This window comes from Gekko japonicus, unplaced genomic scaffold, assembly GCF_001447785.1.
Source record: "Gekko japonicus isolate JY-2015 unplaced genomic scaffold, Gekko_japonicus_V1.1 scaffold418, whole genome shotgun sequence".
NCBI classification, from domain to species: Eukaryota; Metazoa; Chordata; class Lepidosauria; order Squamata; family Gekkonidae; genus Gekko; species Gekko japonicus.
In genome coordinates, this window is record NW_015167544.1 from 814,804 (window position 1) to 837,223 (window position 22,420).

At 43.1% G+C, this 22,420-nt stretch overlaps 1 protein-coding gene across 1 annotated transcript in view; it reads left to right on the plus strand.

Annotated features, from left to right (window-relative positions):
• The first annotated feature begins 220 nt into the window (after positions 1–220).
• The window catches only part of PXYLP1 (2-phosphoxylose phosphatase 1), a 143,621-nt gene continuing 121,421 nt past the window's right edge, over positions 221–22,420 (plus strand). Inside the window, exon 1 of the mRNA XM_015413623.1 lies at positions 221–310. The gene's annotated coding sequence lies outside the window, so the exon portion shown is untranslated. The remainder of the gene's footprint in view (positions 311–22,420) is intronic.

Sequence of the window (22,420 nt, forward strand, 5' to 3'; positions counted from 1 at the left end):
GAGGCGGCAGGTGGCACTGTTGGCATCCTTTGGGTGGCCAATGGCAGGAGCGGGGAGGCGGAGCTTGCGGGAGAGAGCCAGAGTCGGAGTCCGTCCAACTTGGTTCGCGCGCTGCGGCGGCACACAACAGAGGGAGAGCGAGAGACTGGGAGGGAAGGAAGGAAGGAAGGAAGGAAAAGGGAAGGAAGCGGAGCGGCGAGTCTGGCGGCTGCTCTGGCTGGGCGACGTCGGCAGCAGCACCACCAGCTCTCGCTCTGCTGGGACTGCTGCTCCGGCGCCCGGGTTGGCTAGGAAGAAGTCGGCGGGGCAGGTAGGAGCTGAAGCTCGGTCTCGCTCCGGGACGCCTCGCTGCGAGCGGACTCTGTTGCCCCCCCAAGCCCGTTGAGGGTCCCATTCGCCTTTCCCTTCTGCCTCATCCCTCCGACGGCGCTGAGGCGGGCTAGGCTTTCCTAGGCTCCCTTCTCCGATGCGGGGTGGGTGGTGTGGGCACCTTCTCTTCTCACGCTGCTGCCCGCAGTCTCTTCTGTGCCCCACTTAGCGACTTGCAGTCTGATTGCTCGCCGAGTCTTGTGTCTCTTGTATTCAACTGCCGCTTCTTTGTTGCCCTTTTTTTGCTTTTCTAAACCAGAACCGCCCCCCCCCCCGGTTCCTTTCTCAGAAGTCTCCTCTGCACTTTTAGGGATCCTGCCCTTCAGTGTCGTCTTCTCTTCTTTGCCCCGCAGAATTTCTTTGCTCTACAGGTAGGAGGGATTGGTGGGGGCGGGGAGAGCAGAGAGATATACAGCGCAATCCTAAACAAAGTTTACTCCCTCCTCAACCCATTGTCTTAAATGGATTTAGACTGGTGTGACCCGGCTAAGGATTACATGCATCCAAGACCAGTCTTCTTTCTGTTTTATCTCCACTGTGGAAAGTGTCTGCTGCTTTGTGTGTACTGCCCCGCCTGTGCAACCTTTTACCTATCTTCTGCTGCCCTAATCTTTCTCACACAATAAAATCACATATGTGGTAACTCCCTTCCTTTTCCTCCCCATTTCTAATTGAGAAGTTTCCTGTCCACACAGTTGTTGATGTTTTGGGCACCTTGTTCTGTGAAGGTATCCACAGGTGCTTGCCACATCAGCTCTCATAGCTGCTCTCTTTACCAAGTCATTATTCCTTACCCAGAATGATGCCATGTCCTTGGCAACTGTGTGGGTTTTGTGGCATGGTGTTGTAACCAGTTTGCTGGCAGTGGGCTCAGTATCTGGCTGGGAGAGGATTAGGCAGGACGGATAAGTGGATAAGTGTCTTGCGTTGAGAGAATGCAGAAAGGATGCTTGAGACTCCTAGTTGAGACCCTCTCCCCTCTCTGTCCCTCCTCTCCTATGTGCGTATTCTTGTGCAGCTCAGCTTTAACTGTGCTTTGCTGGACAGGACTGACAAAAAGGATCTGCTTCTCTCACCTGGATGATTGCTTTTTCCTGTTCTCTTGAGCTGGCAGCTTGGTGAGCAGTAGCTGTGACCATCTGGTATGCATCCTTGCTCTCCGTGTGCATGTGTGTGGGAATTCATGAAGGCTAAGAGATTTCTGTAGCTGAAATCCTAGAGTGGTAGAATATGATAACAGATTATAGGTTGATAACAGTTTTGCAACTCATACTTCCCCACAGGGGAAAAAAGGAAAGCAAATACATGATTACCTATTTACTCCTTTGTCACCAACACACATTGTTCAGTTCATTTCTCACAGCCCAGCTAACACATTTTTCTTTCCAGCTGTTTGTTCACAGGCTGCTGTGCCGATCAATTAAAAATTCCCAAGACCCACATGCAGTGTAATGCTACTGGTAATGGATAGCCAAGTGTCTGGCCTTCAAAACCCTTTGCATGTGATTAAACTTGGGTTTTTGCGCAGTTTGATTCAACTAAAGTTATGTAGGTAGGCTTTCCTGTATTGATAGCTTTGGGGGGGGGGGGGGACCGGGGAACCTGAATGAAAGATGTGTTTGCTTCATCTCTTTTATCTAGGCAAAGACAAGCACCTACTTTAGTCCAAAGCTTTCTTTTGCCTTTCAAAATATTTATTATATCTTCTGTGGAAGAAATCAATGGACTAAGTAGATGTAGTAATGAAGGACTGGAAAATGCATTGCAGGTTGATTTAAAATTATGATTTTTATGTTGTTCATGAAATGGATGCATCTTCTTAGTGTTTCTGCCGTTTGAGCCCAAATGTATGTATGTAGTCAGTACACAATAGAAACTGCTCCATCCCCCAAAAATGTTGTTAGTATACTTGGAATAACATACAACCTAGAATAGTTCTGAGAGTGGACTGACCCATTGTGCTGAATGGGAAGGTTGGTAAACTGAGGTAGAATTATGGATTTTGGCTTGCCAGCCTCCATGTGGAAGGTGTCATATTTTGCACAAATCTCCACATGAAGTAGCAAATCAGAAAATGGGTTGTCATAAGCCATTCCCCCAATATGTTTGTTTTCTGTATGTAGGGAGTTCTTGTAAGGAATTAGTAAAAAATGCAATTCCACATTTATAATCTGAATCAGTATATATTGCCAGCCCACTCAACCACCTTAATATGTGTATTAGTAGCATGGTTTAAATAACTGTGCAGCACAATTACTGTGGTAATATCCGAAAGTGTTACAGTGGACTGCAGCACATCAAACTGCAGGTATGATGTGCTTTTTACTATGGTAGTTTTCTAACTGATGGGAGGTTTTTTTTAAAAAGGTAGGGGAACGTAAAAAAATGTTGCTCCCTGCCTGCAGTTGACAAATGGTACATTATATATCCCTTCATTCTTCTGGATGTATAAACCAGGCCTTATAGACAGCTCTAATCCTGATGCCCTGACATCTATGAAAGGAGGATTAGAACAGGTAGTGGGAGGGTGTGATTGGGATGAAAGAAAAATCTTGTTAGTCTTAATCTTGTAATGAAAGTGACTAGAAGTACTAACACAGAACATTAAGATCTCATGTATACCTTATCTATAGGTAAATATGGGTTGTTTCTAACTTCCTGTGCATGGTGTACTATTCTAAATTTGTAAAATGGGTGCTATTATGTCCCTGTGCCCAAGGTCCTACAAATTACAGCTGAATTTGGTAGCCAGGTATTGTTTACTACTAGCCAACTATGAAAGCCAATCCCATGACAGTTTATAATTACAAAATAATTCCTTGGTAAATAAGGCCTTATATTGACTGTATGTATGCGTCAGAAGCATTCCTCCATTCTGAGAAGAAACCTCAAAAATGAAATAAAATGGGGCCAACCCTTGCCATCCCAGACTGTTGGTAGTTATGAAAAAGTTCCCTCAAATTGATAAAAGTCAGGGTTAGAATAAGAGGAGAAAGTTCAAAAAAAATTATGGGGGAAATTCATTTCAGGGACACATAAGATTACCAGCTCCAGATTGGGAAATACTTGGAGATTTGGGGGATGGAGCCCGAGGAGGGCAGGGTTTGGTGAGGGGAAGGGGCTTCAATGGGGTATAATGCCATAGGATCCACTTTTCAAAGTGGCCATTTTCAGGTGAACTGATCTCTATCACCTGGAGATCAGTTGTAATCTTGGGAGATCTCCAACCACCACCTGGAGCTTGGCAACCGTAGAAACACATTAATTTGGATGAAGGTGGATGTCTTGCTAGATTTTGATGGGAATGCATGCTGGGACATTAGCTTCATGACATATACTGGTTATCTAGTGTAAACTAGTGACTAGAGTGTTGTCCTAGAACTGGGAACGTGAAGTTTTCTGTGTAACCTTGGGGCAGTCATTCTCTCTCAGGCTGTCATACCTCATGTGGTTGTTGTAGACATATAATGGTGGAAAGAAAAATACTGCAAATCACCTTTCACTTAGTGGAGGAAGTCTGGAATGAACATGGGTCAGGTAGATCCAAAGTTTCCTTTGATCAGAGGGAAATCTTCCGGCTCCCCTCATATGGGGGACAAAACTGAACAGGAAATAGAGTTCTCCTGGGCTGAGGGACAAGGGTGGGCTACGTCTTATTTCACTAATAAGCAAGAAATCCTAGTCTTAATCTCTTCACAATTTCTCATGATTTCATGAAAGCTATAGTGAAAGTTTTAGTATTTAAATAGATCTGGAGATAATCCTGGTTATTATTACCACAATAAAAGCGAACCTCTAACCCAGGGATCATCAGCCTTTTCCGAGTTATTAAAAATATCCTGAGCTATTAACCCTGCCCCCAGCATCTTACCACATTTTGTTCTGTCCTAGAAACAAAAGTGGCTCTGGGAAGAGCACCAGAAATGAAACTGTCAGCAAAGCAGCCCGGGGAAATATCCTATGAAAACAGCACTGAATGGAAGATGACACCCCTAGAAAATGTTATACACAAAAAAGTTTTTTATTGCTGAATGTGACTGTAATTTGTATCTAGATTTAAGATGACCTCCCGTTTTGATGCCATACCAGAAGAATTTTGTCCTGCATTTGAGTAAATACAGTTAAGATTTTTTTTTTGAACCTAGAGAATATCTCAGTCTTTTCCTGGGTGTTCTAGAGGATGTATGAGCTCCTATATTGTATCTACCACGCTACCAGTGGCCCATGAACTACATTTGGAGACTCATTCTGATCCTAACCCAACTTCTCCCTAATTTCTCATAATTTAATTAAAAAGCTTCATCTAATTGAATCCTGGAGCCGATATAGATGGAGACAGTATAGGATGCTATTGGCTAAGAAATTAAATTATTTACCACTGAGTAGTGTAAAGATAACATTTAAATAAGCAATAACAAGAACTTCATGTGCATGCATTTTTATGTCATACAACAAAACATATTCTGCTGTGAAATGATAAATGAACTTAGTTCTTCTACTGAGGATCACCAACAGACGCAACAAGAAATCAGTGATGAAAAAACTAGTCAACACCGTGAAGTTTCTAGGCACCATGGCTCTGGTGTAAAATATTGGAATAGTTTTCCATGCATCATGTTTTTTCATGCTAAAGAATCTGAAAAATACTTATTTCACTACATTGTTTTTGGTATCTTTAGTTATCTGTTCTTTAGCAAAAAGTAGTATTGACTCCCTTTTAATATGAGTGTTAGGGTCATTCAGATGTCACAATAAATTGTGGTTTATTAATCTGCTAAGTGTAAGGAATGAATTTTGGCTTGTGCATACATCCTTCTTGGTCTTCTTTTTCTGTTTTTGCTGCTCTCTAGTAAGAAAGACATAATTGTTGTACTGCCATCTACGTGACCAGGCAGCTGCATGGGGTGGAATGACTCTTCTATTGTTGTTGTATAGTCGCACAGTCAAGTTTGACTCTTCACGACCCGATGGACCACATCACACCAGGCCCTTCTGTCTTCTGTTGTCCTCCATAGTTTGCTCAATTTCATGTTCATTGAATCAATAACACTGTCTAACCATCTCATCCTTTGCCGTCCCCTTCTTCTTTGACCATCAATCTTTCCCAGTGTCAGGGTCTTCTCCAGCGAGTGCTCCCTTCTCATTTGGTGGCCAAAGTATTTGAGCTTCAGCTTCAGTATCTGGTCTTCCAGGGAACATTCAGGGTTGATTTCTTTTAGGATTGGCTGATTTGATCTCCTTGCAGTCCAAAGGACTCTCAAGAGTCTTCTCTTGAGCCATAATTCAAAAGCATCTATTCTTCGGTGCTTGGCCTTCCTTATGGTCTAGGTCTTGCAGCCATACATTACTACTGGGAATACCACTGCTTTGCCCATACAGATTTTTGTTGGCAGGGTGATGTCTCTACTTTTTATTATGCTGTCTAGGTTTGCCATAGCTTTCCTCCCAAGGAGCAGGCATCTTTTGATTTCATGGCTGCAGTCACCATCTGCAGTGACTTGGATCCCAGGAACATGAATTCTATCAAGGCTTCCATGATTCCCCGTTCTATTTGCCAAGGAGTGATGGGGCCGGATGCCATGATCTTAGGTTTTTTGATGTTCAGTTTCAAGCCAACTTTTGTGCTTTCCTGTGTCACCCTTAGCAAGAGGCTCTTGAGGTCCTCTTCATTTTCTGCCATTAGAGTGGTATTGTCTGCACATCTCAGGTTGTTGATGTTTTTCCTGGCAATCTTAATTCCAGTTTGTGATTTATCCAGGCCGGCATTTTGCACCATTTTTTAAGACTTTTAATAGCTCAGCTGGAATACCATCACCTCTACTAGCTTTGTTGTTAGTAATGCTTTCTAAGACCCATTTGACTTCACACTATAGGATGTCTGGCTCAAGGTCAGTGATCCCCTGTTGTGGTTGTCAAGGACATTGAGGTCCTTCTGGTGTAGTTCTTCTATGTATTCTTGCTATCTCTTCCTAATCTCCTCTGCTTCTGTTAAGTCCCTACTGTTTTTCTCCTTTATCATGACCAGCTTTGCACAGAACATTCCCTTGATTTCTCTGATTTTCTTGGAAGAGATCTCTAGTCCTTCCCACTCTATTGTATTGACTTCACATTCTAGAATGTCTGGCTCGAGGTCAGTGATCACCCTGTCATGGTTGTCAAGGACATTGAGGTCCTTCTGTGTATTGAGGTCTTCTGTGTATTCTTGCCACCTCTTCCTAATCTCCTCTGCTTCTGTTAGGTCCCTACCGTTTTTGTCCTTTATCATGGCCAGCTTTGCACGAACATTCCCTTGATTTCTACGATTTTCTTGAAGAGATCTCTACTCCTTCCCATTCTATTGTTTTCCTCTATTACTTTGCATTGTTCATTCAGGAAATGTTCATCTCTCTTTGTTGTTCTCTGGAAATCTGCATTCAGTTGGGTAAATCTTTCCTTTCACCTTTGCCTTTCGCTTTCCTTTTTACCTCTGCTATTTGGAAAGCCTCATCAGACAGCCACTTTGCTTTCTTGCATTTCTTTTTCTTTGGGATGGTGCTGATTGCTGGCTCCTGTACAATGCCATGAACCTCCGTCCATAGTTCTTCAGGCACTCTGTCGATCAAATCTAATCCCTTAAACCTATTCTTCACCTCCACTGTATATTCATAAGGGATGTGATCTAGGTCAAACCTGAATGGCCTAGTGGTTTTCCCAACTTTCTTCAGTTTAAGCCTGAATTGTGCAATGAGTAGCTCATGATCTGAACCACAGTCAGCTCCAGGTCTGGTTTTTACTGACTGTATAAAGCTTTTCCATCTTTGACTGCAAGTGATATAATCAATCTGATTTCGGTGTTGCCCATCTGGTGATGTCCACGTGTAGAGTTAGGTTGTTGGAAGAGTGTGTTTGCTATGACCAGGCCGCTCATTCTCCCGGAGCTCTCCGGTACGTCACTCCGGAAGAGACGCCCCGCCCCCTTCTTCACACTGCCCTCTGCTTCTCCTCATTCTGTTAGAGAATGAGGACGAAGCAGGAGGGTAAGTAGGCTTCCCCTCTCCCACACCCCGTCGCTGCTTTCTCCCTGCCACGTGGAGCAGCTGGGAGGAGGCCCCCACCTCCCCCAGCCCCGTCGCTGCTTCTCCTGGCCATGTGGAGTGGCTGGGAGGAGGCCCCCACCTCCTCCAGCCCCGTCGCTGCTTTCTCCCTGCTGCGTGGAGTGGCCGGGAGGAGGCCCCCACCTCCCCCAGCCCTGTCGCTGCTTCTCCCGGCTGCGTGGAGGCCCCCCTGCGCCCTGGAGATCTGCTGCTGCTGCCAGCGCAAAACACCTGGCCCAGCTCATCTCTCGCTCACTCCAGGCTCTGCGGACCCCGCAGAGCCTGGAGCGAGCAAAAGATGAGCCGGGCTGGGCATCCTGTGCTAGCAGCAGCAGCAGCAGACCCCCTGGGGGGGAGAGATCGGTGGGCTTCCCACGTGGCCCCGGCCCCAGGGGGGAGGGCAGGTGAGGTGCGGCGTGGGTCTGGCTCGGGAAGCCCACTGATCCCCCCCCCCACGCCCTGGAGATCTGCTGCTGCTGCTGCCAGCGCAGGACGCCTGGCCCCGCTCATCTCTTGCTCGCTCGCTTCAGGCTCTGCAGGGCGAGCAAGAGATGAGCCAGGCTGGGCGTCCTGCGCTGGCAGCAGCAGCAGACCCCCGGTCTGAGATGACTCATAGCTTTAATGCCGGTCAAAGAAGCTTTGGTGTTAAACAGGAAAAATGATTTTGTCTTTTTGGTTCAGTGGACTAAAGACATTCTTCCACATGCCTTTAAAATTGCCTTCAAATCTCTCTAGCACTGTTTGTGTGTATGTGTAAACACAGGGCAGCAACCAAAATATGGGTTTTAATTCTATGTTGTCTTGCAAGCTTTGTTGGTAAGGTGATGTGGGGGTGTACATTGTAGCCTATGTGGATGAAGATTCACTGGAAAGAATGCACAAAAAGCATTTCCATATCACTTGTGTGAACAGGTAACTAGTTTGCATTTAGTGACTTTTGAGTACATTCCAAACTGTATGAGTGTGCAAAACTGTATGAGTGGGTGTGGGTGTGCATTCCAAACTGTATGAGTGTGCAAAAAATGTGGGATTTGCGGAAGCATCCTTTTAACTTCTTTATTATTGGTTCTAAATAATTTATTAGCAAGTCAGTAGTTGTTTTCAGTATCTCCAGATGTAACTTCAGTCAGTCCAGATGACGTGCTCACAGAGTGTACTCCTTACCCATGGGACTGTTTCTCCACAGGTTCAGGCAGATAGAAGGAAGCACTCTCATTCTGTAGGCATGGGGGTGCCTCTTCTGGTGCAGTGGCAGACCTAGATTTTTGGGACCCTGAAGCTTGAACAGTTATGGGGGCCCCTTCTCAACCAGCAACAATAGGCCAACATCCAACAAGGCCATGTGAAATGGGTATTAGAGCATATTCTACCTTAGAAGGTAGGGGGCACCCTCCCCCGCTGTGGGGGTCGTTGGAGCATCGGAGCCCGGTGGACAGTGAAAGCGGCAAGCGGTGAGCGGCGAAGATGGCGTCCGGGTACATCGGAGGCGGAGAGGCGGAGCCAGGATGACACGCGAGCGTGGACGGCGCAGGCGGGGCAGGGCCGCGAGGACTGAGCCAAGGCCGCGCCGGAGCATGCCGCATGACAGAAGGGCCCAACCGATCCGCCACTGAAAGACTGCCAGAAAGGAGCCAGAAGCCGAGTGACGCCGAAGTCGACGTAGCCGACCTGGGAGAAAAACCCCTCCACTGGGTGCCGGTAGGGATTGTCCCCACCCCTAATAATCGTGGCCATAGGTTAGGGATAAATGAGTAGCTGTAGCCGCTCAGAGACCCCTTAGGGAGTTAGAGGGGGGTAGTAAGCTTAAATAAATAAATAAATAATAAACAAATTCTAAGGTCAATATTAAGTACCCCAACCCATTGACTATATGATTCTGTCAGTAAAATAGCCTTATTTTAATAAAAGGTAAAGGTTTTCCTTGCTCAAAAGTTAGGGAAATCCAACTCTAGTGGCCGGTGCTCATCTCCATTTCCAAGATGAAGAGTCAGCACTGTCCGAAGACTTCTCAACAAACACTTAAAAATGCTTTTAAAAACTCCATCAATTTTGCTGGGGGAAAAAATCACTCGTTAAAAATAGTTGCTTCAGAGCCCCTTCAGGACTAGGGACCCTGAAGCTTAAGTTTCATTAGTTTCACAGTAGATCCGCCCCTACTCTGGTGTCTTCCCTGTCTTTGTCCCATCACATCTGGCTTCCTGAACTGAGAAAAAGACCTTAGTCCTCAGAGTAAGATACAGAATGGGGCAGGGTTTGACGCCCTTGACTGTATGCCCTCTAGTTCTGATTTTAAAGGACACATGATAGGGAGGGGTTACCTGCATTTTCCCTCTTCTGGGGTTAATAGCAGCTGGTGGGGAAGGGGTTGTATGAGGAGAAATGTAGCTGCTTAGTTCTTTTATGCAGAGAGATCTTAGATCTAGAACCAGCAGTTCTCTCTCACGTAGATGATCTGATCCTTCATCTTAATTCAGGAAACATGCCTCCAGAGCAAACTAATTTATGCAGTAGCCAAATTGCTCACTCATAGCTTTAATGCCAGTCGCTCACATAGGAGCATCCCGGGATGTGATATCAGAGTAATGTGACAGGAAGGACCATAAGTTATAACCAACAGACCGAAAGGGCCAAGGACAAGAAACAAAAAACAGTCATCAAGAGGTTCCGGCGATGTCAGGGGGTGTGGCCTTATGACACTTCCGATGTCAGGGGGTGTGGCATATGCTAATGAGTTATGCTAATGAGCTCCGGCAGCTCTCTTTCTACAAAAAGACCCCTGGCTATAACCAACGTGTTCCCTTGACAAAACTCTGTTAGCCTTTGCCCGGCTTCATTTTGTTCTCCAAGGCCAAACATGTCTGTTATTCCAGTTACCTTTTGACTTCCTACTTTAGCATTCCAGTCCCCTATGATGATAAGGTGTCATCGATGGCAACGAACATGAAATTGAGCCAACTTCAGAGGACAGCGGAAGACAGGAGGGCCTGGCGGGAGCTGGTCCATGGGGTTGCGAAGAGTCAGACTCGACTGTGCGAATGAACAACAACAACAATGATGATAAGGATATCTTTTTTTGGTGTTCTAGGAGGTGATGTAGGTCTTTATAGAACTAGTGCACTTCAACCTCTTCTGCATCAGTGGTTAGGGCATAGACTTGGATTACTGTGATGTTGAATGGCTTGCTTTGGATTCGGACCAAGATCATTCTGTCGTTTTTGAGACTGTATCCCATTACTGCCTTTTCACTCTCTTGTTGACTATAAAGGCCACACCATTTTTTCTATGGGATTCTTGGCCACAGTAGCAGATATAATGGTCTTCTGAGTTAAATTTGCCCATTCTTGTCCGCTTTAGTTCACTGATTCCTACAATATCGATGTTCAGTCTTGCCATTTCATTTTTTACCACATCCAACTTACCTTGATTCATAGATCTTACATTCCAGGTTCCTATGTAGTATTGTTCTTTGCAGCATCGGACTTTGCAGCATCGGACTTTCCAGTTTGGTGTAGTGGTTAAGTGTGCGGACTCTAATCTGGGAGAACCGGGTTTGATTCCCCACTCCTCCACTTGCACCTGCTGATGTGACCTTGGGTCAGTCACAAGCTCTGGCACAGCTGTCCTTGAAAAAGAGCAGTTTGTGTCAGAGTTCTCTCAGCCCCACCCACCTCACAGGGTGTCTGTTGTGGGGAGGGGAAGGGAAAGGACTTTGTAAGCCGCTCTGAGACTCCAAGTGAAGGGCGGGGTATAAATCCAATCTCTTCTTCTTCTTCTTCTCCTTTCACCATCAGACACATCCACAGCCGAGAATCTTTTAGGCTTTGGCCCAGCTGCTTCATTCTTTCTGGGGTTACTTGTACTTGCCTTCTGCTCTTCCCCGGTAGCATATTGGACATCTTCCAACCTGAGGGGCTTATCTTCTGGTGTCATATCTTTTAGCCTTTTGTTACTGTTTATGGGGTTTTCTTGGCAAAGATACTTGAGTGGGTTGCCATTTCCTTTTCCAGTGGATCACGTTTTGTCTCTACAGACTGTGAATTCAGTTGTCACAGCAAACCACAATTAATATAAAATGTGATTAACAATTATCCCCAAGCCCTCATTCGAAATCCTGGTTTGGTAGTAAACAACATCTCCCTTTTGTTATACTTGGCTACTTTTGGATTGAGCTCTGATTTATCTTGATGTCTGGTGAACAGTGAATACAATTTCTGTTCTAAAATCGGACTATTCTTGCAGAATGGTTCTCCTGTATGATTAGGGTTATTTTGTAAAATAGATGTAATTTCACGTTATGTAATGCTCCAAGAAGTAGATGAGGGCACAGTAAGAAAAACTGGCTTGGATGATAACAGAATGTTCCTTCAACTTCTCTGTCTTTGTCCTCCTTCATTAATATGTAATACAGTGACTTGGAAATCTAGTTCATTCATTTACATTTTCTTATCAATTTTCTTTTTAAACTTCAATATCTGCAAGTAATTTTGGTGTTCCTGTTACGATGGCAGTATAGGATATCCATGGGGTTGCAAACTTGATGTTGGGAAATTCCAGGAACCTGGGGAGAGCAAGGTGTAGGAAGGGGAGGTGTCAAGTCCCAGAAGTATAAGTTGCTTTGAAATGCAGCTTGTCTGAAAAGAGCTGAGGAAAGCCACTTTCCTCACAATATAAATTTCCTCACAACACAAAAGTCTTCTTTCGCTGTTATGAAGGCTTATGTAGGTTGGCAAATCTAAGTGTTGTACAACTTGTTTCTTTTAATTAATTATGAGCAAGTGGTGATTGTAATTACCGTAGAGAGGGAAAGAAATCCATATCTGGTCATTCACATCTTGGCAGTTGGGTATTTAGGTCATCTTGCTTTAATTATATAATACGTTCATACTCTGTGCTTGAGATGCAATATGCTGTGTAAGCCCCCAAAAATGATTCTTTGGTGATATATGCTGGATGAGATCATATGGTAATCTGTTAAGAATTTAAAGTATCTTAAAATGAATGTGTATTGTAAATCTGTTTTCCATTTTTATTTATGGATTATGAGTTGCTTTTTCACTAAATGTTTGTAAAATGACTTAAAATATTTTATCAAGGTAGAGTGGATACATGTTTTTATGCCTGTGTTCGGGCATATACTTCCTCTGTATATAGAGCTTGTATTGACCATCATAACTAATGGCCACTGATGGATCTGTACTCCTGCACGAATTGATCAAATCCCCTTTTAAAAATTTCTGGCCCAGTAGATGTCACCTCTTTTAATTGTGCAGCATGTGATAAACTTCCTCCAGGCTGCCCTGAACCTACTGCCAATCAAGTTCACTATGGGCGAACTCTTACAGTGAGGCAGAAAAAAATCTCACTTCATTTTCTGCACATATTTCATTAGTTTATAAGCCTCTATATTTATATACCTAATCTGTCTGTAAGCCTTCATAACTGTGAAAGAAGAAGAGGTGGCTTTCCTCAGCTCTTTTCGGACAAGCTGATGTGCCAAAAATAAATGCTCAGGTTATGACCAAGAGATGCAATTTCTGGATACCATAAATGATTGAATCTTGGAAAAGTTAGTTATAGAAACCTTAGCCTTAGTCATGAATCGTGTGTAGGATCTAATATAAAACATAAGCCTTGCTGAACCAGTTGCAAACAGTGGCCACAACACGATTAAATCCAGCATGTAAGAAAAGGGGAAGCTGGCAGAAATTCAGTACAACCACATTTGATTTCAAAAGACATGTCTCTGAGATGAAGATATAAGATGAAAGAATAAAGAGGAACAGAACTTTCCAGGATATTTAAATTTCAAATATTTAAAGCTTAGAATGTATATCACAGTTTAAGAATGTTTTAATCAAATCTAAGCAAATGTTAGCCTGGTTAATTAAGGAAGTCATAAAATTTATACTTCCTTCAAAAAGTAGTTCAAAGGAGAGCAAACTACCAAAACATATAAATTGACATATATAAGGAAAATGAGAATTTAAGGAGCACATTACTAAACACATTAAGACATTGGGTGCAGGAAGCTGGCCAGACACTGGGGTCAATAAATAGCAAAAGGGTGAAAGTGTCTATGAAAGAGGATGTGGAATTTTCAGAGAAGCTGAATGGGTTGGATTTAGCCAGGTTTCTTAAAAAATGGGATCCAGGAGGCAGTCAAGAAATCACAGGACATTGATGGGAACTGTTAAATATTAGCGCTATTACTCATATAGAGAAAGGCCTGATAGGTCTTGCAAAGGGAAAGTCCTGCTGTACCAACTTCTTTAGAGTTGTTTGAATGATAACATGCATGTGGACAAGTGTAATAAAGCAGCAGTCATTTACTTATACTTCCAGATAGTTTTTGACAGAATCTCTCACCGAAGACCCTTAAGTAAACCTAGCATTGAATAAGAGGCGGTGGGGGGGACCTTTTGTGGGGTTAAGCAACACAACATAAGATATGTGTATAGTCTGCAAGAGATCTGCTTTAGGTTGGTGCTATTTCATTTGCTCATAAATGATCTGGAATTGGGTGAAGAGGCCATGTTTACAGATGAAGCCAAATTATTTAGAGTGGTGAAAACTAAAGGGGATTGTCAAGAATGGGAAATAACATGGCAAGCACTTTTCACCACTGCAGACAACTGTTTCTCCAATAATATAAACAGATTCAATAAAATTCCCAAGCTCTTCAGAGTATCTGTCAAAGAAAGTTGAAAACCTCCATCTATCGTAGGAAGTAAGACACCCAGTTGAAAAGCTGGACAAAAAGAAATGTTTTGGCCTGGTGCCTAGGAGGCAATAGATTCCCCTCCCATGTACCTGAACTTAGAAAATGAATAGAAATGATGTTTTAATACCTTTTTCTTCATCTGGCAAAGCCCTCTTTTCAATAAAATTTAGTGTTTCCCTACTTGGTGTGACCTTAATCTCTCCCAATTTATGAGCTATAACAGTTTACAAGCCAAACCACAGCTATAGAATCACAAGACTCGGGGCTTTGTATAAAAAAAGGATAAGAAAGAAGCCACCATGAGTCTGTCTAATAGGTCTTCACACAAACTTTCAATAACCCACCTATTATCACTGGGATACCCATGGAGGGAAAAGATAGGCCACTCTAACTAGGCAGAAACTTCCCCTCTCCCATTAACTTTTGCTAAGTGAAGCATCCAAATCACCTCACTGTTGCACCATCCAGCAGAACAACCACTGACAAAAAAAGAGTAGACCAGTAACCAGATTTTCCTACTCAAATATCCTTTCAAACTTTAATGGCTGATCCAAAGGAATGAGCTCTTTTGGGTAACCAGCTAACACTAAAATACTACCAGGAGATACTCTGTTCTCTAGGAGTTTACCAGTATGGTGCAGTGGAACTCCTATATCCAAGGCCAGTTTTGGCTTAACTATGGTATTGATGGCTTTTCTGTATGCATCGGCGCTATGAAGAAGAGGAGATTTGATTTATACCTCGTCCTTCACTACCTGAAGGAGTCAGAGTGGCTTACAATCTCCTTTCCCTTCCCCTCTCCAGAACAGACATACTGTGAGGTAGGTAGGGCTAAGAGAGATCTTTCAAGAACTGCTCATGAAATAACAGCTCTGAAAGGACTTGTAACCAATGTTCCCTCTAAGCTCCACCGTGTTGTGAGCAATTTTTTATTTATTTTTTATTTATTTATATTTGAATTTATATCCCGCCCAACCCCGAAGGCTCAGGGCGGCTAACAAGGGCACCATGTGCCAAGGTTAAAACAGTAAACACATAGTTTAAAAACAATAAATTACAATAAAATACAATAACACATTTACAAACATATTTAGACAAGGTGGGTAGATCTTAACTTCCATAACTACTTCCTAAGATCTTATCATCTAAGCCGTGCCCAGGCGCCTCGCTCCCCCCTTGGGGGGCCAGGCAATCATGATGTTAATACGCCAGAGCATAGGGGGCAAAGGTGGAATAGTGGCGGCGGCGGCTCCTACTCAAAGGCCTGGCAGAAGAGCTCCATCTTGCAGGCTCTGCGGAACTGAGAGAGGTCCCGCCGGGCCCAGATCTCCTCTGGGAGCTCCTTCCACCAGGTAGGAGCCACCACCGAAAATGCCTTGGTCCTGGTCACCGCAAATTTAATGTCTCTCGGGCCTGGAATTTCCAGGAGATGACGCCCCCCACCCCCCGACCGTAGTGCCCTTGGGGGAACATATGGAGAAAGGCTCAGGTAGGCTGGACCCTGGCCATAGAGGGCTTTAAAGGTCAAAACCAGCACTTTGAAGCGAATCCGGTACAGTATCAGCAGCCAGTGCAGTGCTTTCAGCACAGGCCAAATGTGGTCCCTCATCGAGAGACCCATCAATGTAAGCGAAGAAAGCTAGTAGTGTTAAAGTTGTGAGTGAGTCTACATTTGACTATTGCATACATTATTTTTAGAAGACTTTTTCAATAACCTTGTAAAAATCTCAGAATTATTTTTTAAATTATATTTAAAACTATATTTTAAGAATAATTTAAACATAAGAGAAAATAGAGTCAAGTCAAATTTCATTGCACAAAATGTTGTCCTCTACAGAGGTAGACCTGGCCTCCTGAGAACAGGTCTACCCGCCCCAGTCCACTATATTGGTAGACCTGATCTTGGACCGTCATTCTGTGCTGACCCTTAGAAAACATACCAGCACTTAGGGGAAGAAAAAAACTCTTGCAGTCTACTTTGGTTTTTTTAGTGAAATATGACAATCAGCATTACAGGCAATGTTCCCTCTAAGCTGTGGAGTCTTGTGTACAAAAATTCTACGTTGTGAGCTACTGGCATTAAAGTTGTGAGCAAGAGATTTGGCTACTGCATAAATTACTTTGCTCCGGAGCCATCCTTCCTGAGCTAAGACGAAAATGTGTGAGCTGGAGGCTAAAAAACTGTGAGCTAGGTCACACTAACTCAGCTTAGAGGGAACACTGATTACAGGCCAAGTATAACAGAGGTGAAACAATCACTGTCAGAACCCTGTCTAACCTGACAAGCAGGAAGTTGCTTAAATGTTGTCAACCTGCCCAAAGCACTTATTTATTCAAATATTTATATCCCACTTTTCCCTGTGACACAAGGCAGCTTACAAATCATACTGAAAAGCATAATAGGGGTGTGTAAAAAAATTGGTGATTCTGGCTGAATTATAGTCTATGGGGATCATTATAGTCAGTGAGCCCCCTAGTGTTAGCCAAATAACAATAGGCTATAATGGAGAATTGATCCAGGGGTTTCTGGGGGGCTGTTTTTTTTGAGGTAGAGGCACCAAATTTGGAGCATAGCTGCTGGTACCTCTCTTCAACCCCCCACAAGTTTCAAAAAGATTGGACCAGGGGGTCCAATTCTATGGGTTCCAGAAGGAGGTGCACCATCCTTCATTGTTTCCTATAGAACGGAAAAAAAAATGTGAGTTGAAGCTAAAATGCTCTGAGCAGCCCTTTGAAATGTTGTGCGCCGGTGCCCTTATCACAGCTTAGGGAGAACTGTGCTTGTAACTGGCACAAGGTCACACTGGCAGCTGCATGCGGAGGAGTGGGGAATCAAACCCAGTTTTCCCAGATTAGAGTCCGCGCTCCTAACCACTACTCCAAACTGGCTCTCAAATGGATCGAATGCTCATATCCTGTATTAGTTTTGAAACTGAAAGCTTGATTTAAATGTTTTTAATATAAATCAGTCCATTCTCTTGAGAACAGACCTCAGAGGACTCAGATGTGTTGAAGCAGTTCTGAGTAGAAAAATGCAATTGGTTGATAGTCTTATTCTATTATATCAGAAAAAGTTTCATCTTTTTTTTCTTTTTTGTATTATTTATATGTGTGTGCGCACATGTGTGTTTGAATGTGTGTGCACCTGGAGGTCATGGCGACCTCTTAACTCTGCTTGTATAACATCCAGTAGCTTCTTTTCTATCTTTGGATAATTTAGGGCACACAGAGACTTCATAGTGCTGTGCTTTGCGTCTATTTTTACTTGACATTCTTCTCTCTAACCTGTGGGACTGACCTTTAGATACTGTTAATGATTATTTAATGATGGCAAACTAACGAAATACGCAATTGTCTCCCACTTTTAAGTGCTATTACTGGTCTTTTTATTTTTTTTAAAAAAGCCTGCTGATGTGTTTGCATTAGTTTGTCTTTTTCCATTTTTCAGAAGATATCTGCTTTTAAAACACAAGTTTTTATGCAGGCGTTTAAATAGCTCTCTGACTTGGATGATGATAACTATGATGATTATTTTGCAAATACCTAAATGGAAAACTTAATGTTTTCATTTTGAAGATTTGAGGAGGAGAGGAGGAGAAACATGTTCAGCCACAGCAGCTCTACTTCTAGTTGGCCAAATGTAGCCTGCAATCCATTTAATAATGCTGATGTTGTTCACTTGCCCTATCTCCCAATTCTACACCAAAAATTAACATATTTAGACATAACTGCATCCCAAGGAAATGTGTCTGCAAGTATGGCGTGTGTGTGTGTGGATGTGTGTGGATGCAGCACAGCTAGAGAAACATTTGTTTTGAATCCTGGTGGTGGCCATTGTCTAGTACACCAGTAGTGTTTCCGGAGCAAAGGTAGAGTAGGTGTGCCTCTGTGCACTTTTGTGCAGTTTGCAGGGGCCATCAATTTTAAAAGTGGCTTTAGGCACTCTTCTCTTTCCCACTCCAGGAATAAGTGAAAATCTAAGAAGGCAAATAATAGGAAACCACAGATGGAAACATTTTCATGGGCAAGCTTTACCAATACATATGCATATACATATTGAAAACTGTTTTGTTTTTTAAAAGTAGGTGGGTAAATTGTATGAGACACACGTAGCAATTCATAACATGGATGGTTCAGGCTCGCCTGTTCCTGCCAGATCTTGGGAACCAGGCAGGGTTGGCCCTGGTTAGTATTTGGATGGGAGACCACCTAGGGATTACAAGGTTATGTCACAGAGGCAGGCCATGGAAAAACATGGGATCCCCATAAGTCAGGTGTGACTTGATGGCACTACGCATACAATGTAGAAATAAGAATTGAATTAAAAATAAACTTTTGTAAATTGGGGCTAGTGCTCCTTATAATCCAACCCTTGGATAGGAAGTGCCCAATGTTTTGGCAAGTTATAGCCATGTAAAACGCAACATATCCTGTCCACGATCAGTGAGGTCCCAATTAGCTGGGAACCAACTGCCCCAAGGAGCATATCACAGTGCCAGCAACAGACAGGAAGTAGTGGTTGCTTGGGCAGACAGGCTGACGGAATGAACTGCATTGGGCTGGGAGCCAAAGCACAGTTGCCTTGGCAACATGGCCTCCCACCTAAGTGTCTTGTGAGGTTTCCCTGTGAGATAGGGCACATGTGTAGGCTATGTTGGCCTGTTTAAGGTTGATGTGTTCAGTGGCTAATGAGGAGAAGAGTGAAAAGCTGAAGTCCAGGAGGAAATGTTAATCTCTTCACTCCTAAAACAGAGACCTCATGCAAAGAGGATATTAGATGGCAAGAAATTAACCCCTCTTGGCAATGCTAAAAGTGAGAGTGCCCTGGTTAGAATCTGGAGGAAGATAGCAGGCAGTAGGTATCTGGCACTCCAAAAGACACAGAACTACACACTGAGTAAGATTAGGAACTGCTTTAAAATATTTTGCAACTATATGCCTGTCTCCTCAGCTTTTACTTGAAAGAGAACTGAAATTCAGATTGATTTTTTTAATGAAAAGTTGTCTGAAGACCTAAAAGCTTTTTAATTTGACAGATTATAGTACATTATTTTGAGTTTTAATAGACAGGAGTTTAGTTTTTCTTTGCCACGGAAATACAGCCCATGCTGTAGCATCTCCTACGTAAATGTATCTAAAATTCCCCTCATGCTTTAAAAGTGAAGTCATGTACATCTGTCTTACAGATGTCAATTTTAACCGCCTTCATATAGTGGTAGAATGTGGGATTTCTTCCGCAGCAATTTAATTCCTTGGTTTTCATTGTAGTAACCTAAAAATGTGCAGAATGATTTGAAGCTTTTTAAAGACCAGTCATTTGGACAGGTCTGTAATAAGCTTAGCTTAGCAGTAACACTTCCCAGCAGCGTCTTGGAGGACAGTTTCTCAACTTGTGCCAGCATAAGAGAAACTGCCAAGTTTTACTCCATATTCTCAGTAATACTTTTGTACTCACAGATTCAAGGAATAAAGATGGCTTACATTTTCAAATGCAGTGCAGAACTGGCAAAATACATTCAATGTAAACTTTTTACAAAATTATTTATTTATTTCTTCACATTTATAGCCCACCCTTCTCAGAGGCAGGCTCAGGGCAGGTAACAACACTTCGTTTATACAAAATATATTAGTTAATACAATAAAATTCAAGTTTAAAACATAATCATAAATATTAAAATGGTGGTCACAGCTGATAACAAGAAATTTTCTGGTTGTGGGATGTTCCTGGCCATAGCTAGTATTTGTTAACAAAGAGACAAACACTTCAGGGAGGCCATACATGGACATCCACTGCCTCAGCCAAAGGCCTGGTGGAACAGCTACGTCTTGCAGGCCCTACAGAATTGAAATAAATCCCGCAGGGCCCTGATCTCAGTAGGGAGCATGTTCCACCAGGCAGGGGCCATGGCAGAAAAGGCCCTGGCCCTGGTTGAGGCAAGAAGGACGTCTTTTGGGCCAGGGACTACCAGGAGGTGTTGATCCATAGAGCGTAGTGCTCTTCGGGGCATAAATGGGAAGAGGTGGCCCCTCAGATATGTTGGTCCCAGGCCGTGTAAGGATTTAAAGGTTATTACTGTTAAGTACGAGACTCAACACAGCTAGTGAACAGTGAATCAGCTTTATTAACGAGGTCAGAAGAAATCAGAACGAGAACAAGAATGAGACAAAAACATAGAGCAACAGGCTCTCTTTTAAACAGTCCGGGCTTAGGTAGCCATGCCCACATGTCAGCTAACAACCAATAAATATTTACAGTTAAGGTCCAATCAGAGTGTTTCCCTCCAGATCATTACACAGCTCTATTTACAATCCTTGGTTCAGACTCAAGCTTAACATATATTTCCATACATAACAATTACCAACACCTTAAAGCTGATCCAGAACTCTACTGGTAACCAATGCAATTGGTGGAGTACCTGCCAAACGTGAACCCGCATAGGCGTTGCCGTTAGCAGGTGCGCCACTGCATTTTGCATCAGCTGTAATTTCTGGGTCAGCCTCAAGGGTAAGCCTGCATAGAGCAAATTACAGTAGTCAAGCCTGGAAGTGACCATTGCATGGGTCACTATAGCCAAGTCTTGGGGGGAGAGATAGCGTTTCAGCAACCTAATTTGCTGAAGATGGAAAAAGGCAGATCAGGTGGCTACAGTAACCTGGGCCTCCACAGAGAGAGAGGCATCCAGTGTCACTCCCAGGCTCTTCACCTTCTGGGCTGGCACCAAAGGTGCCTGTAATGATTTCATGTTTTGGTGTGTATGTTCCGTTAAATGTTTAGTTTGACTGCAGTACTGTAAGAAGAGTGATGGAGGGAGACAAGTGTGATGTGATTGGCTGATGGCTGAGAGTGTGGGAGGAGGGGTGTCTATGAGAGCATTCTGTGTGTGAAGTTTGAAGAAAGAGCATAGTCTGTGTGACTATGGGACCTTTTGAATCTGTTCTGTGTGAATAAGACAAAGAGTTCAGCCTGTGTGGCTATATAGATGAGAGAGAGAGATTAGAATGAGTGTCTACGCCTGTCAGAGTGGAGGTTTGAGAGACTGTTTGAGACACCAAGTTTTGCCAGTTATATTTACAAGTTCCTTTAATCAGCAACAGTTCAAAATAACCAGAAACCTATTTTGTTCTTTATTAAGTAAATCATTTTTTGTTTAAACTTATCCCAGAAATCAGAATAGTCCCTCCTCAGGGCCACATAGTCCTCTGAAGTACCCAGATTCTACCAAAAGAGAGAGATTTGAAATTTTTAATTCCTGGTGGCATCAGAAATCTATCAAGCTTAGGTACACAGAGAGTGGTTTAAAGGTAAAGCCATCTCCCCAATAAGCAAGAACATCACAGTGTCCCTTCCAGCATGGGGAGCCTGATACCTATATCCCCTCCCTTCTGACTTAGGTACAGGACCTCCGTCTTTAAAAAGCATGCATTCTTCATCTGGTTTTCTCAACATGAAACAAGTAATTTAATTTTGTTGTAAATATGATAGACCTTGTAACAAATGCATCAGTGTGAACTTGCTTTTAAATGTATAGAGGCCATGTTGATAATGGGCACTATCAAATAAGCAAAGAAAACAAATCTGGAAACGTGGAATAAGGAAAGCCTATCTTGCTTCGTAGGGCTAACCCAATTCTCCTCCATCCTACAGCCACCATCCCACATAACGTTTGAACATGTAGTTTCTATGATTCTCAGTATAGGGTTTTTTTTTTGCACTAGCAAAAAGTTGGTCCCCATGATATAACACAAGCCATACCTTTACTTTGGAACATCCAAAGTATCTGAAAGAAGCTGCTATTAAAAGTGATTTTATGTAGTTTATTATTCACCTGAAACAACCTTACAACTTGCTATTTGGAACAGTAAGTATGTGGAAAAGTATGTGGAATGATGGAGAAATGCAGGTGTTGGTCTTCAAGGATGGCTGCTCTTGGTTTAGGATTGAACTTCCTCTGAATTTGGCACAGTCTGTGATTATTTCTATGCCCATGTAATGCAGGTTCAACCTATGACTATGTAAGCTCACAATAAAATTCCAGTGCTCTCTCATCCCTTTCTTTCCAGTACTATGAAAGGTCTTCCTTGGTTATCCCAAGAACTGGACAATGGGAAAATGAAACACTGCAATGGAATCCCATTCTGGATCTTTCATAAGAGATGGCAAACAGTGGCTCTATTCCAACAAATTATTGTTTTGTCTACTTTAAAAGTATTATGTTACATAGAATATATATTACTTTATATCCTGCTTTCCTCCCAG